Source organism: Chlorocebus sabaeus, chromosome 4 (assembly GCF_047675955.1).
Source record: "Chlorocebus sabaeus isolate Y175 chromosome 4, mChlSab1.0.hap1, whole genome shotgun sequence".
Taxonomy (NCBI): domain Eukaryota; kingdom Metazoa; phylum Chordata; class Mammalia; order Primates; family Cercopithecidae; genus Chlorocebus; species Chlorocebus sabaeus.
Genome location: NC_132907.1, coordinates 39,011,272 through 39,029,351, shown reverse-complemented (window position 1 = coordinate 39,029,351; position 18,080 = coordinate 39,011,272).

Below are 18,080 nucleotides of genomic sequence, written 5' to 3'. Positions count from 1 at the left end.
TAAACCAACCAATCAGCAGCAAATGGAAGAAAGATTTTAAAATGAAATACCACGCAGACAATATAGCACTTGAGACAGTGAAGACTGCAGAGAGCAAGACAGAGTCAGAAGCAAGATAACAGGCTTAATGAGCTGACTTCCTGCTCTGTCTTCAGGATCGTGAATCTTGCTTGCCTCAGTAGATGCTGGGTTCCATGTAAGGGCCGGCTCTCTTTGCTGAGATGGATTTATTGTACAAGAAATAAAGCCTCACTGAGCTCTTTCTAAAACTTTCTGTTTTAAAGCCTAGAATTTCACTGGCCCAAGTGTACCTAGAATAAATCAGATAACTATTTGGAGCTTTCAGAACCTTCAAAAGAAAATTTGAGGCAAGAACCACAGAAGTGAGTCTGCTCCTCTATCTAAGTCTGTATCTCCACTCTCCTCTGTTGCTGCTGAAAGGCAATAAAACTCTAGTAGTGAAACATCTAAGGGTGAAGAAGCATATTTCAAATGTGTTATCAACGCAGGAACAGAAAGCCAAATACTGCATGTTCTCACTTACAAGTGGGAGCTAAGTACTGGGTATTCATAGACTAAAGATGGCAACCATAGAAAATGGAGACTACTAGAATGAGGAAGGAGGGGGGCAAGGGTTGAAAAACTGTTGGGCATTATGCTCAGTACCTGGGTGATGGGATCAGTCATACCCCAAACATTAGCATCATGCAATATACCCGGCTAACAAACCTGCACGTGTACCCCCTGGATCTAAAATAAAAGTTGAAATTACATTAAAAAGGCATATTACCAAAATTCTGTTCATCAACGGAAAAAATGGCAGACAACTGGTGAATCCCTACTGAAAGATTAGCCTTTACTAGTAGTTTAGGCATTCTCACTAACTTGCAACATTATAGTACTTGTGGCCTCATATCCTTTATGGAACAATGTGGAATGGAAATTAAACATGCATACATGCACACACATGCACACTCAAATCTGTAACTCTGATTGATACTTTATTTTAATACAAGGTTTAAAATGAAAACCAGATAACTGAAATCTTAAATTAATTTCACATTAAACCTTGATAGTTTTGAAATGGTGTCACCCAGCAAATACCAAATAACCTGAACTTCGAGATTAAACCTCTTCTATGGAACACTATTCAATGAGTCTTTCCCATTATAAGCCTTTTGTGAAGCAAAGTGGGGTAGAAACATACGTAATAATAGCAACACAATAACATAATAATAATAGTAAATAAACCAATGCCTCAATCTTGTGAAATATCTCAGTGCTTAGTTTTGTTAGGCTTTCTTTCAGCAGCTTTGATTTCCCAGATGTATGGTCTCTGAAAAATAGCAGAAATAAATCAATTACAATAGGAAAGGTAGCAAAGGCAAGGATGGTGATTGTGTTTGTGTTTCAGTGACCTAAGACTTTAGCGGTCCCTGGTATTTACTTACCTGACTATACTTACTTATAATCATTTTTCAAGGATTGAACTTTTTTTTTTTTTTTTTTTTTTAAGAGACTGGGTCGTGCTATGTTGCCCAGACTCATGTTGAACTGCTGGGATCAAACAATTGTCCTGTCTCAGCCTCCCAAACTTCTGGGATTATAGGCATCAGCTACTATGCCTTGTCCAAGGATCAGACATTTTAAATAAACAAAACCCCTATGGCCTGTGAGGCAGGATGTGCACATATTATTGACAGGACTGACATAGGTCTGTCTGTAGTTTACTCTGTTTCCTGAACGATACGGCGGAAGAGCATCAGAAAACCCCTCTGTCCTCAGAATACATCTATCACCACCTTGTCATGGTTGTGTGAGCTTCTGCCATTAAAGATTTTATTTGCTGGATTTAAGATAGTAATTTTCTAACTCCTTTAAGCCACAACATTCTTTCTTTCAGTGATCTAATAAATAGATAAAAGCAGAGATGCTATAGCTGAAATAGGCGACCTATTGGCCCAGCTGGCCACTTCCTCTGAGGCACAAGGGCAAACTACCAGGGCTCATCGAAGCACATTTTAAAAACCACAGGGGCCGAGAGCAGGGGCTCACACCTGCAATCCCCGCACTTTGGGAGGCCCGGGCAGGCAGATCACTTGAGGCCAGGAATTGACCAGCATGGCCAACATAGTGAAACCCTGTCTCTACTAAAAACAAACAAACAAACAAACAAACAAACAGAAAACAAAACAAAAGCCTCACTGGGTTAAGACAGAGCTTCTCAGTCAATGTGCATGCCAGGATTAGAGATGCTGGGAGATATGGATCCCTTCACCCTCTGCGGTGTGGCTTGGGGGTCCAAGTGGGGTGGTGGGGGGGCTAGGCCTCATTGTCTCTCACTTTGATTTGTCACAGTGTGTGGTAAAATGCTGATTATTTTATTTATTTATTTATTTATTTATTTATTTATTTATTTATTTATTTTGAGACAGCGTCTTCCTCTGTTGCCCAGGCTGGATTACAATGGCACGATCTCGGCTCCCTGCAACCTCCACCTCCCGGGTTCAAACAGTTCTCATGCCTCAGCCACCCAAGTAGCTGGGATTACATGCATGTGCCATCACGCCTGGCTAATTTTTATATTTTTAGTACAGATGAGATTTCACCATGTTGCTCAGGCTGGTCTTGAACTCCTGACCTCAAGTGATCTGCCTGCCTTGGCCTCCCAAAGTGCTGGGATTACAGGCGTGGGGCTTTTCTGTGTGCAGACATAAGAAAAGGTTAGGGAGCCCCCAGGTTAGGGCATTGTCCTCTGATAGAGGCTATCACCCTCAATTATGACTAGTTATTAAACACCTCAGGAATTTTTCTAACAAACTTTTTTTCTGCCAATTCTCTATGAAAGGGAAATATATGTCAGGCAAATCTTGGTAGAGGAAATGGTGAAAATACGGGTCATCAACTGGCCCTCCCTGGAAAACCAGACTTGAGTGGGAGGAAGCCAGTGAAGAAATCTGGATGGCCTGGAGACAAAAGACACAGCACTCAGACAAGAGAAAGCAGACATTAGGAGGGCACGGAAGAGGGAAGAGGAGGCCACGCCCTTGCCAACCCCCAATCCCCAGAGCTCAGCCCGGTGCCCCAGGCAGCAGCTCAGCCTCTGTCAAGGTCACGCGCACACACACACAGATACGGTTTCTGAAAGAGAGTTTTCACAATGTAAGTGCTCATTTGGGAGACCCAGACAAGTGGGTTCTTCACCTGGAAGAAGACAGGCTTGAGTTTCGAAAGCGTCGATGAGTAATTGCAAGTGGGACCCGTCAAAGAGGGAGACAGGCAGGCCCTGACAGTCCCGGACTGCAGAAACAAAGCGGCTTCCCACCTCCTCCCGTCCCGCGTCCTCTTCCTCTGTTTCTCAACTTCTTTTTCCCATCGTTCTGTGACTCACGAGTGTCAGCCGCTGGAGCGCTCCCCATCTCCCAGCCCTCAGAGATCTCATTGTGAGCATTTTCTTCTCATCCCCATGCACTTAGGGTTGGGCACGCAGCCAGACACGATCCACTTTTCCAAAGGCGCCCCCTGAGGGGCGGCTTCCTGGCAGGCACCTTCCACAGGCAAAAATGATTTGCCTCTGAGGACTGATGCACCAGACGGACAAGCTGAGGTTTATGGTTTTCCACCAAGGGGTTTCACAAAGCCTTGCCAATTCCCCTTTTGCCATTGGCCAATTCCCTTTTACTGGCTCTCTCCGCCTGTCATCTGCTTTGTCAGCCAAATCCCTATTCATTTTTCTCAGTTTCATCTTGGACCCAGGCCTGGTAAAGTCTGTCAGGAAGATCCCTGACACACGAAGTTTTATGTCCCTTCCACCACCAACCTAGAGGCCTTGCCTGGGCTACACCTCTGTGCTATGTTTCAGAGAAGCGCGTTCCCATGTCTTAAGAGAGGGCAAGCACGTTTGACAGGAACACTCAATGAATAATAGCACATGCAATTATTTTCAAATGAGAATTTAAATCAAAAGATGTAAAGAAGCAATGGAAATAGAACCCTCAGGAGAGAATTGGAGGGGGAGAAAAACCAAGTGGAGATAAACTAAAATAGAAACTGTCCTGGTACAAAACTGAAAATAATCAGGGAGGGTCCAAAATTACACCAAAAACGGCACAGTTGTTTTGGAATCAGGAATCCTGGATGCCTGGCTAAATTCACGCACCATGTGAATTCTTCTTGGGACTATTTTGGGCCTGACTCAAACTTACTTGCCTTTTTCTCTCCTTTATGGTGAGAAATCACTCCTCATCATTTCTCAGCAGGATCTCTGAGTGCTCGCTAAGTATGGGGGCCCCATTGCTTACACACAACTTGCCCTGGTGCCTATTTGGGTTTGGCTTGTTTGTTTAATCTAACATCGATTGAGGCCTACTAGGTGCCAAATACTTTACATGCATTATCTCATTTAATTCTCTTAACAGCTCTATGATGTAGGGATTGTTATTATCCCCGTTTGAGGATGATAACAGATGAGGAAACTGGAGCTGACAGGGTAGAAGCCATCTGCTCAAGGACACACAGCTGTTAGAAAGTAGAAGAAACAGAATTCAAACTCAGGCATGTCTGGCCACAGAACCATTCCAGGGCCACCCTCTCTTCCTCTGTGAATGAGTTTCATGTCTAAACTATTTGCGTTTTGGGAATAGAAATACCAGCCAACCAGTTGGCCTCCAAATATACAACGCTCAAGCCCACTCCCATCCAAGCCAGCAGGAAAACCAGCCCTTCTGTTAGGGGTGCCCCTTGAGGCAGGGACTTTTTAACTCTTACCAGCTGTCAGGTGCTCCCATGGATGCCAGAAGCAGCTGAAATCCAAGAGTCTGGAGAGACTCTCTCCTTGCATAGCTAAGAGGGCTTCCTGGAGGTGGTGTGGCTCAAGCTCTGCTTCTGGTCCTCAATGATGCTCATAGTTCTTCAGAAGGAAAGGAGGATGCCCACCCAGCCTGGCCCTCTACCCACTTGGGTGCTCCTTGAAGTCAGGAGGACTTCCCACGGATACAGGCCAGACTCCCAGTGACACCATCGTAGAGTCATTGACAGTCATGAAGACACATTGCCCGGATGGGGGAGTGGGGTGTGAGTGGGAGGGGTGGTTTCCGCATGAAATTGTTCCACCTCATATCATCATGCACTAGTTAGATTCTCATAAGGACTGTGCAACCTAGATTCCTCGCATGCGCAGTTCACAATGGGGTTCGTGCTCCTATGAGAATCTAGTGCCGGCACTGATCTGATAGGAGGCAGAGCTTAGGCGGTAATGCCCATCCGCCTGCCCTTCACCTCCTGCTGTGGGGTCCGGTTCTTAACAGGCCACACACCGGGTACCAGTCTGTGGGCTGGGGCTGGGAACCCCTGCATTAGGGCTCAGGCTCCTCTGCTGTCCTCTTTTTAGGCCTGTCACGTTGTTCCTTCACGGTGATTTTATTTCCGGGGCTTCCTTGCCTTTATTGTCCCTGGGTGTGGCTGTGGTCTCCCACTCACCTTTAGTTCACCTCAGTGGATTTCAATAACTTTGAATATCGGGGAAGAGGTGTTGGGGCTTTAATCTGTTTAATCCCTTTCCTCACAGAAGGTCCCAGAAGGTCCTCAGGTAAACGTGGCCCCACAGCCCTCAGAAAAGTTCAAGCAGTGCTTTCAAACAAAATAATTCAAGCCTCCCCTCATCCTGCTGCAGTCCTAACTCTCAGGGAAAGCCCGACTACTTCACCATTCCTTGGTCTCGGCCATTTAGCTGTTAGGTGAATTTTGCCCTCATAAGCACCTTGTACACTCGAACTATGTGAGTCCCTCTTTGGATTTTAGTGCTCAACAGAGTCCAATAACTGTTGTCCACCAACTGGGACCCTGGAGCAGTCTCTCTCTCTCCCTCTCCTTTTCTTTGTTTCTTAGCAATTTTGGGAGCAATAATGAGTTTATTATTTGTAAGACTGTTCGGACTCCTCAAACGAGAGATGTCAAAGGCAAGTTTCTATGGAGATTGGAATTACTTTATTGTCAACCACCCTACAGCCTATCTGCAGATTACACACCTCTAATCTGTAGTCGTATAATGTAATGGAGCCATATTTCCAACTATTCTATCTTTGTTTGCATCACCAAGGGATGCAGGGGTTGTAGAGTGGAGACTCATGGTGGGCCTGAGAAGCACCAGAGGTTTTATTTTTTTTTTGAGACGGAGTCTTTCTGGCCCAGGCTGGAGTGTAGTGGCAGGATCTCGGCTCACTGCAACTTCCGCCTCCCGGGTTCAAGTGATTCTCCAGCCTCAGCCTCCTGAGCAGCTAAGACTACACGCCCAGTTAATTTTTGTATTATTTTTTAGTAGAGATGGGGTTTCACCATGCTGGTCAAGCTGGTCTCGAACTCCTGACCTCAGGTGATCCAGCAGCCTCGGCCTCCCAAAGTGCTGGGATTACAGGTGTGAGCCACCGCACCCGGCTGGGCCAGAGGCTTTAAAAGGAGCTGACACTCCTCCCCTGGCTGCTCTCCTCTGGCCCTAGTGGGCCTCAGCAGGCCAGCTGACTTGCAGCCTCCTGACCCAGTGTCACTCCCTGCCTGGGCGCATGGGGCCCAGGCTAGGGCAGGGGCCTGTGGTATTTCCGTCTCCCCTGTGTATTCATCTTGCTCTTACACATCCATCATGACCAATTTTGCATTTCCAAGGCTGGAATATGAGGATATTCTTTCTCCTTTGAATGTTATGCTTTGAACTCAATAAACTGCCACGAGGAGGCACAGATAAGAAGTTATCATTTCTTAAGTGACTTCTGTTGCCAGGTTCTTTACATACACTATCTTATTTAGTCCTCAGAAAAACATGGCAAAGGAGATTTAATTCCATTTCCCTATTTGAGAAATTAAGGATGCAAAAGAGGTGCCTAGTAAGTAATTTACGGAGCAAATGATGGAGCAGGAATTTGAATCTGCAGTCCATGATCTTTACACCCCTTGACTCCCCCTTATGGGTCATGGCCTATGGCCTGGGTGACAGCCTTCCCTCGAGGGAATGAGCTGAGGCAAAATTAACAAGTATTTTGATTTGATTATTCTTTTTACCAACCAAAAACCATTAAAAAGGTAAACTTAAGCATTATGGAGTATTGTCATGTCATTTCCATGGAAGATACTAATTTTAAAACAACATTGAGCACTTAACTCAATGTAATTAACTCACTCATTTTCTCTAAGTATGATTTTATCTTACACTTGAATAGAACCTGAATTTCTAACTCACTCTCAAATCTTTTGCTGGGCAACTCTTCCAGTTTGACTATAGCACTAGAATGTTCTGCTGCATCAGCAATCACCCTGTCGGCATCTTCAGAGCTGTTTCCCTGTTGTGATTAAATGGACAGACTACGGAACCAGGCTGTGGCTTCTAAGCCTACCTCTGCCACCTATTGAGGGTGAATCACCTCCTAGGATTGTTGTTATGAATTACGTTACTAGATTCAAAGCATTTAGAATAGTGAGCCCTCGGTGAATTTCAGCTACTATGGCCATTAATAATGTTTTCCTCTCTCCTGGAAAAAGAAATTTACCTGTGACTGCTTTCTGATATTGCTGCTCAGCTGCAAGTAAAAGACAACCAGCCGGGCACGGCGGCTCATGCCTTTAATCCCAGCACTTTGGGAGGCCGAGATGAGCGGATCACTTGAGGTCAGGAGTTCGAGACCAGCCTGACCAACATGGTGAAACCTTTTCTCTACTAAAAATACAAAAATTAGCCGGGCATGGTGGCACAGGCCTGTGATATCAGCTACTCGGGAGGCTGAGGCAGGAGAATCACTTGAACCCAGGAGGCAGAGGTTGCAGTGAGCTGAGATCATGTCACTGCACTCCAGCCTGGGTGACAGAGTGAGACTCTGTCTCAGAAAAAAAAAAAAAAAAAAAAGGACAACGTATGTGTCATTCACTTAAGGTAGCTGTGACAGATCTGGTAGGATAGTTGAATAGTCCTGTCTTTGGGCAGAGGACAGCATTAGTGTTGACAGTAGTTGAGTGTTACTTAGCATTGTACTGGGCTAGAACTCAAGGGAGAATGAGAGTCCTTTGCTGCATCTCTTTTATAATAAAAGTTATCATCTTGTTATAATAATAATTTTAAAAAGCACCAAAAGTACTGCATTTCTAGGCACAGGAGGCATTCCTAACTCTGGTAGCATTATTCCAGCTGTGGAGAGAAAACTGCATTTTACATAGGAAGAAATAAAAATATTAGCAGCGGTTCTCATGGGAGAGTGATATTTTATTTTAGGTTTTTGGGGTTTCTTGGGCGTTTCTAGGGACAGGAGGCATTCCTAACTTTGGTAGCATTATTCCAGCTGTGGAGAGAAAACTGCATTTTACATAGGAAGAAATAAAAATATTAGCAGTGGTTCTCATGGGAGAGTGATATTTTATTTTAGATTTTTGGGGTTTCTTGGGTACTTTTTCATAATTTTCAAAATCTTTAATGAATATACTTTATCTTTACAATTTAAAAAGTTACAAAAAATAAAGTTATTGAAATTGGATAAATTGACATCCAAAGTTACATCCAGCTTTTCTATTATTTATTTATTTTCCTTATTATTTTTTTGAGACACAGTCTCGCTCTGTCACCCAGGTTGGAGTGCAGTGGTGGGATCATAGCTCACTGCAGCCTTGACCTCCTAGTCTCAAGTGATCCTCCTGTTCGGCCTCCCACAGTGCTGGGATTACAGGTGTGACCCGTTGCACACGGGCAGCTTTTCTATTCTGCCAACATTTCTTTTGATGATAGGACGGGTGTTTTTCCATCATTTTCTTTTGGTTACATTAATGTCCTTGCCAAATGTAGTGCTTGTCTTACTACACTTAATTTCAGGAGTAAAAAAATCACCAAACTTTACTTATCTTCTGATACTGTGGTTTAAATCTATTGGACAGACATTTGTGCCTTTGGTTGAGATATAGAAAAAATTGAACAAATACTAGGGAGAGCAGAGTTTAAGGTTAAGCTAAAACTGAAAAAAATAAATAAAATAGTACTCAATCCTATCCGAGGCAAACTGATGTCACTCATTTGGATTGCAGCTATACGAGGTCACCCTATTTGACATCACTCTTTTTTGGTAACATTTTGCTCAATCTCCTATTCTTTTCTAGAAAACACCAGATTTTTTATTCATCAGCCTGCAGAACTCTTTCAAGTATTAAGACTAACCAAAATTTTGGATTGAATAGTGGGTTCAGAAGACTTCCGAACCTTCAAGATCAAATGGGAAGCTAATGGAAGATTTTAAAGCAGACGTCCTTTCCCATTGCATTTCATGTTTTTCCCCCTTTTACATAGAATTTAGAGCGTTGCTTTCAGAAAACATACCTGGGAATTAATGAATGATTCAGGAGTGCTCTTCTAGAGGACGGAGTTCATTCTTTGTTTATCCAAATCATTATTTAATGATAAACAGATGAGGGGAGAGAACTTAGCATTAGTCCGGGTGCCAGCCAAGGGATAATTACAGTTAGCATTTCTGTAGTGTAGACGCTGATCTAAGCACTTTACACATAATTAAATCATTCGATCCTTGCAACAGCCTTATGAGAGGGGGTTTTGTTTTGTTACCTTCATGTTACAGGGGAAGAAATTAAGATCCAGGGAGGTTAAGAAAGTTGTTCAATGTCACGCAGTTCTCAGGTGACCGAACTAGGATTTGAATTGTAGGCAGACTGCTCCACAGTCTGTGTTCTTATCTACTGCACTATTTTGCCTCACATTGATCACTAGAACTGGAAGGATGGGGTAGCATAGACTAGCGGATAGAGCCAGGCCCCTGCCACCCCCACGGCAGCATCACTGTCACCACTATCACCAGCAGCAGCCTTAAATACTGTTGTGGGTTGAACCATGGCCCTCCAAAAGATATGCCCATGCTGTAAACTCTGGGGCCTATGGATGTGACCTTCCTTATTTGGAAAAAGAATCTTTACAGATATAATTAAATTAAGGACCTTGAGATGAGGAGACCATCCTGGATTAGACAGGTAGACCCGAAATCCAATGAGAAGTATCTTTCTAAAAGAAGGGCGGAGGGATATTTGAGGCAGAAAGAAGAGAAGAACACAGAGAAGAGGAAGTGGCAATGTGGCCCTGGAAGCAGAGAAGGAAGTGATAAGGCCATAAGTAAAGAAATGGTGACAGCCACCAGGAGCTGGAGGAGGCAAAGGGCAGATTGCCCCTCAAAACCTCCCAGAGGCTGAATGGCCCTGCTGTGTTTCAGACTTCTGGCCTCCAGGACTGCGAGAGAAAATATTTGTTATTTTAAGCCACCTAGTTTGTGGTAATTTACTATTTCAGCCTCAGGAAACTAACACAGATACTATATATTGGTAGAGTATTTTTTGGTTTCTAAAATGCTTTGGCATGCATACCTGGCTTCATTTCTACCCGCTATGGTTTAGTTTGGGGACCCAGATCTACCATGAAATGGCTGTGGGACTTTGTGCAAGTCATCAACCTCTCTGGCCTCTATCTTTTCATCTGTAAAATGAGGCAGGTAATGATGCTCGCACTGTGTCCCCCACCAAAGTACTGTGAAGGTTCAATGGGAAGACTTGCTCGTGGACTTGCTATACTGACAAGTTGTATTTGATGCTGAGCTCTTTTCACCTGTCCTTGGGTGACAGCTCCCTCACTGCCTGGAAGAGGATATGGGCACCATAAACACACCTGGAGGGAGTGTGGGCCTGCTTCTGCCACCTCCTTCACCAGCATGGTGCAAGGCTGAGGGTGAGGGCTGGGCGTGGAGAGCCCAAGGCCACTGGGAGGCAGGACAGGGAGGGAAGTTTAACAAGACTGTGCTTTGCCATGGGTTCAGTCATCTTATGAGCTGAGGCTTGGTGTCCCAAGGCTGACTTCTCAAGAAACATTTGGTCTAAGAGCAGAAAGGCGGAAAGGTCTGTTCCCTATTAGCCCTTGTTCTCTGCATGACCAGAAGCCAGGGACCACCCGTGAAGGTGTGAGTAGAAGTTCATTTTCCTGCTGACCTTTCAATCCAGAGCCTTTGGGTGATGATGGCTCTGAAAGGTGGTAATTAGTACTAATCGAGGTGATGGTTTTGTGAAGCTGACACCTATCCATTAGGAAATGGACTGAGGCCAAGGGACCAGCCACTCAGCCGGGGGACAAAAAGCTAAAAAATCAATGCGTGGCCAAACTCTACACAATTAGTGTGCTCCTCCAACCATGCTTTAGTGCACAAAGAGAACCCTTGCAAGAATAGAAAATGGGAGCTCCAAGGTTGAATGCCACACTAAGCCTTGGAATAGAGACATAAACAATGACAAGGAAGAAGAGACACAGTGGGAGAGAGAAGAGGAATAGGGGGAGGGCAACTCAGTGTACTTTTATAAGGGACAGAATACACGCGGGCAGACGAGAATAGCACGCATTAAGCCAAGGGCACTCACTCGTCTACATTCAGTATAAAGCGATTTCCTGATTTTTCATGAGTTATGCCACTTGCATTCCATCAAATTTGTTTCCTGTTCCTTTACTCCAGTGAGTCTCCACAGATACCCAGAATTCTGCTAAAATTTGGCATCATCAAGGAGCAAAACCTTCACTCAGGTTATTGCAATAACTTTGTCACTTCTCTTTTCCTTATGTCCCATCCAAACCATCCTCTACACTTAAGCACAAGTGATTTTTTAAAAAGACAAATCTGAAAGTGTAACTCCCCTGCCTAAACCTTCCACTGGCTTGCTATTGCTGTTGTACCTAAGATAAAACCTCAAGTTCCTAGCATGGCCTGCCACGTGCTCTGGCTGTTGCCTACCTCCCCAGGCGCTCTGGTGCCGCTTTCCGCATCACTCTCCACCCTCCTTTCCACCCTCTGTTCTGGCTCCAAGTCTTCAAATAAGTCATTCATTCATGTACATACAGTGTAAGTATGTATATATGTAGACATATATGGAAGCAGATAACCAAGTTAGATATCCCTTTGACTAGAAAGCTCTTTCCCCTAAAATGTGTATGCCTAAGTGCAATTTTTTGTGCTTCTGACACACACAGAGGCCTTCTCAGACTCTCTCCTTTTAATTATGTTCCCTTTACTAATTTTTCATAATTCTCATAACATGATTTTCACCTTAATAGCTCTTACTGCAAATTATATGTGTGTGTATGATTCGTGTGTATATGTATATATTCATATTAAAAGATCAACTACTGTTAGCTTTTAAACTGATGTAAGAGTCTTTAGAAATAGGCAAACAGGTTAGAAACACTTTTCTTCCTTTTTTACTTCCTTCCTTTTCTTTTTTCCTTCTCTTTGCTTTGTTCTTTTCTCTTTTTTTTCAATACAGGTGTAAATATAGAAGGGAGGATCATATATATATGTATGTATGTACATTTATAGATTCCTATATGTATATATGTACATGAATCATGGTTTGCCTTTTTACTCCTCCACTAAATTGTTAGCTCTAAGAAGTGCAACATGTATGCTTTGTTCTCTGTGGTAAATTCAGTGCCCCAACCCCAGATATTCTGGGATTTGACTGGTCAGGGGTGGGGTGGGGTCTGAGCACTCGCACTTATTGAAAGTTCCTCAGGTGGTTCTCATGTACAGCCGAGTGGAGAGCTGTTTATCTAACCTAGCTCCATCATTTTAAGAAGGAAGGAGCTGAGGCCCCGAGAGGTCACCTGACTTGGTCAAGGTCTCTTGGAGCTGGCTATTAGCAGATTGAGACAAGGATCCAGTTCTTGTAGAGCCTGGTCTCTTTGCACACTATATGTCCTTTCAGTTAAGTTGGAGAAGCTTTGTCACTGAGTAGAGAAAGGTTTCTTTCAGATCTTTGCATTCTTGGAGGATGACTAACTCATGTTTGTTAGCCTGGGACTTTCCAGGTTTCAGCACTTTAGGTCTTGTGGGTCTCAGGTAAAGGAAACAAAAATATGCCACTCCAAAATATACTTCTTTGGCATATTTTGATATGACTGTTCACCGGAACTGCAAACCACAGGAAAAGCTTTGAAAAGCTTTTGGGGATGGGGAGGCGGGGAGAGATTTGCATCTGTAGAGAAAATCTACATTAGTGAAATGAAGTTAACAGCAGACGCAAACAGGGTTTTCTGAGGCCTCCCTTATCCAGATCTAGGAAAGATTAAATCACAGGAAAGGAGGACTAAAATTCTGACACTTTAAATGGTCTGACAGATAAAGCTTTACCACATAAGAACAGGATACTGTCTGTTCTTTCTGGGGGCTGCTACCCATGGGGCTCTATCTGCCTAATGAGATAGCCTTTGCTCACCATGCCTTTTCTCCCTCTTCCTCCAATAACTTGGCTTGTCATGCCCCCAAACCTCTATTCCTTGCTGTATGGCATATAACCTTCAGCCATCTGGCTCTCCATTGAGTCTCATACTTTGTGTGTGGCTTCTGTGTCCATATGCACATCAATAAAATTTGTATACTTTTTTCTTCCTGTTAATCTGCCTATTGTTTGTTTTATAGACTCAAATTATTTAAACTTCAGGAGCAAGAGGGAGAGAAATTCTCTTCATCCCTACACAGGCAAGCTGAGATGGTTGGCATCACTGTTTGCACAATCACTGAGTCCAAGTTAGGAAAGAGAAGCAATGCCATGCAGTGATTGAAACCCAAATTCTGAAGCTAGACTCATCTAGGCTTGAACCTGACTTGTCAATTAGATGATTACCTTAGGCAAACTTCAGTTTCTTTATCTGTAAGAAGGGAGAAATAATGTTATATGCTTCAAACAGTTGTGAAGATGAAATTAGCTAATATTTGTAAAGCACTTAGCATAAAGCCTTGTTCATAGTAAAAGATCAATTATAGTTAGCTTTTAAACTGATGTAAGAGTCTTTAGAAATAGGTAAAAGGACAGATACATTTCTTCCTTTTCTCCTTCCTTCCTTTTTTTCTTTCCTTCTCTGTTCTTTTTTCTTTTAAAGGACAGGTGTAAATATGAAAGGGAGATGTGTTTCTGAAGGTCTAGCAATTACTAGAGCACTAAAATACCTCTTTTTTTTTTTTTTTTTTTAACCAGCCCTCATTACTGCCTGTCAGCTCTAAATGCCACCCAGACATTTCTAGGTAGTGCAATTTTGCCCTGCCAAGTGAAAGCATTTCACGGCGCTCAATCATTAGGCAGCTATTTAAAACAACTTTCTTTCAGAGCTTCTCCTTCCCTTGGGCATTCATGCTGAAGACTCTGTCAAAGTGCCTATTTCCTGGAATCTGGCTTTAGCAGACTTCCCAGAGGTTGGTACACCAGACTAATCATTTTTCTAAGGCGGCACTCGAGTCCTCAGGATACCAGTTGAATCTGATCCACATGGTAGCTCTGGGAACACAAAGTGCTAATGATGTGGAACTTAGGGCACTGATATTTATTCTTTTGTTGTTTGCTTATTTATTTATTATCTGTGCAGGCCAACCTAAAGATAAATTTGGGCCCAGCCTCAAACGAGGTAATTGGAGTGTTCATTCAGTAGTCTCAGCTTGCTTGCACTGGCCATCTTTGTGTCTTTAGTGAGTCCATATTAGAAATGATGGTGTCTTTGTAGAAGGATGAACTAAGCAGAAACGTAGAAAAATCAGAATTTTTGAGATTCAACTTTGAAGATAACCTCCTCCAATTCCTGACAGTATTGCTCATTTAATACTTGGTTACACTGTAACATTTTGCAATCCACCAGGAAATCACTCTAACAGTAACTGCTCATCAAACAGTGACAAGAGGATTTGGGGAAGGCAAACAGCTGCAGATTCAGATGTGGGAGGGAGGTGGGCAGGTGATGGGGGAAAGAATCTTGGGTGTCCACATGCCAGGGAGAGGCTCATCCAGGAACGACACTCCAGGGTGACTGACAGTCAGTGGAACTTGCCATTCTAATCAGCAATAAAAAGGAATGAGCTGTTGCCATACACACAACAGGGATGGATATTAAGATAAATGTGGTGAGAGAAAGAAGCCAGACCAAGAAAAAAAAAAGCACCTACTGCCTTTCATTTATATACAATTTTAGAAAATGGAAACTATTCCACTGTGACGGAAAGCAGATTAGTAATTGTCTGTGACTGCACTACCACCATTCAACCTGTTTCTTAGGTCAGTAACTGGGCATCACCTTGAATCGTCCTTCTTGCTCTCACTCCCGGCCCCCATGACTCAGTGGACAGGCCCTAAAGAGTCTACCTTTGAAATTTTGTTGGTAATCACCCTTTTCTCACTATTGTCATGGTAACTTTCTTAGGTCAAATCTTCATACAGCTTCTCTATTTGTTATTCGTAGTAGTCTCTAACTGGTTCCCTTCCCTCTATTTCCTACCTATTCTAATTTATCCTTCATACTGTTTTCAGAATAACCATAAAATGTTTTCCATCTTTAAATATAAAAAAATTATAAAATATTTTAAAAATCATTTAAAATGTGCATAGAACTACAAACACCTCAGTGCCTATAACCCAGGATTAAGAACTGTTCACATTTTGGAATTTCTCTTTTGTATATTATTATAAAAGGAACTTCTCTTTTAATGGAACCATCTTTGCTCTACCTTCCATCTTCTATGCCACAAGTGCTCCTCAGTTTCCAATACTGTCATGTATTTGTATATATCTATTCAGCTCATGTTGTGTACTTTTACTAAAATTAAATAAGTGTTTAAAAATTAAATAAGTGGTATAATATTATATATGTCATTCTGCAACTTGCTTTATGATAAGTGTTGATAACTACGTGTGCTGATATCGATGAAGATGAAACTAACTCTATACTGCTATATAATATTCTCTTACTACATTATACGTTATGCATTATCTTGTGGGTGGGGCATTTATGCTGTTTCTAGTTTTTTGCTGTTGATAGAATTTTAGAAATAAATATCCTTGTGTATGTCCTTGTAGTGAGCTGAATGATGTCCTCAAAGATATGTTCATGTCCTAATGCCTAAAATCTGTGAATATCACCTTATATGGCAAAATATGTTATTAAGTTAAACATCTTAAGATGAGGAGCTTATTCTGAATTATCTGGGTGAGTTCTAAATACAATCACATGTGAGAAAGAGAGGAAGAGGGAGGTTCAATATCACACATGCAGAGGAGAAGGCAATGTGAACATGGAGCAGAGATGCAACCATAAGCCAAGGAAAGCCGATAGACATCAGAAGTGGAAGAGACAAGGAATGCATTCTCCCACAGGGCCTTTGGAGGGAGCTCAACCCTGCTTCACCTGCATTTCAGACGTCTGGCCTCCCGAGCTGTGAGAGAATATCGTTTTAAGTCAAACAAACTTGTGGTAATTTGTTATGGCAGCCACAGGAGCTAATACAGTCCTGTATTACATTGTACAGTGATTTTCCACGGATTTAAACTTACGAGTCACAGGGCATGCGCAATTTCCACTTTATTTAGATATTTAGTGAATGTGTTATTTGTAGTTGCAAAACTATGGAACCAGCCTAAATGCCCATCAATTAACAAGTGGATAAAGAAAATGTGGTAGATATATACCATGGAATACCACTCAGCCATAAAGAGGAACAAAATAATGGCATTCACAGCAACCTGGATGGAATTGGAGACTACTATTCTAGGTGAAGTAACTCAGGAATGGAAAACCAAACATCAAATGTTCTCACTCATAAGTGGGAGCTAAGTTATGAAAATTCTAAGGCATAAGAATGATACATTGGACTTTAGGGACTTGAGGGAAAGAGTGGGAGGGGGAGGAGAGATAAAAGACTACACATTGGGGACAGTGTACACTGCTCGGGCGATGGGTGCACAAAAATCTCAGAAATCACAGTTGAAGAACTTACTCATGTAACTAAACATGACCTGCTTCCTAAAAACACATTGAAATAAAAAATAAATTTAAAAAATAAAATAAAATGAGCTAAAAAGAGTGCAAAATAAATTTTAAAAAGATATTTAGCAAGCATGTTAATATTTTATTTTATTTTATTTTATTTTTATTTTTATTTTTATTTTTTTTTTGAGACGGAGTCTTGCTCTGTAGCCCGGGCTGGAGTGCAGTGGCCGGATCTCAGCTCACTGCAAGCTCCGCCTCCCGGGTTCCCGCCATTCTCCTGCCTCAGCCTCCGGAGTAGCTGGGACTACAGGCGCCCGCCACCTCGCCCGGCTAGTTTTTTTTTGTATTTTTAGTAGAGACGGGGTTTCACCGTGTTAGCCAGGATGGTCTCGATCTCCTGACCTCGTGATCCACCCGTCTCGGCCTCCCTAAGTGCTGGGATTACAGGCTTATTTTATTTTTCAAGACATGATCTCGCTCTGTCACTCAGGCTGGAGTGCAGTGGCATGATCATGGCTTCCTGCAAATTTAACCTACTGAGCTCAATGATCCTCCCACCTCAGCGTCCTGAGTGGCTGGGACCACAGGTGCACACAACCACACCTGGCTAATTTTTGTATTTTTTGTAGAGATGGGGGTCTTACCACATTGCCCAGGCTGGTCTCAAACTCCTGAATTCAAGCAATCATCTCACTTCAGCCTCTCCAAGTGTTGGGATTAAAGATGTGAGTCACCACTCCCAGCCACGAGTGTGTTAATTTACACTCACCAAAGCAGAGTATGCTCCTTTCCATTTCCCACATCTTGGCCAATTGTTGATACTGTTGGACTTTAAAGTCTTTGCCAATCCAAAGTGTGTAAAGTAGTATTTCATTATTATTTTACTTGCATTTCCCTGATTACACGTGAAGCTGATAATATTTTTGTATGATTCTTGATCATGTAGATTTCTACTTCAGTGAGTTTCCTGTTCATAGTCTCCACTCATTTTGTTTTGTTTTGTTTTTTTAATGTTTTTCTTATTACTTCAGTGGTCCTTTACATTTGCAAATACTAATCCTCAGTCTGTCACTTATGGTTCAAATATTTTCTGTAAGTCTGTAGGTTGTCTTTTAACAATGACATAATTTGAGGGAGAGAAACTTTACATTTTAATTAAATTTTTATCAAAAATTTCAATTAAAGTTTTATCAAAATTTTAAAGGTTTACCAAACTTGTTCTTCATAAGTCATACTTTTTTTTGTCTTGTCTAAGAAATCATTCCCTACCTTC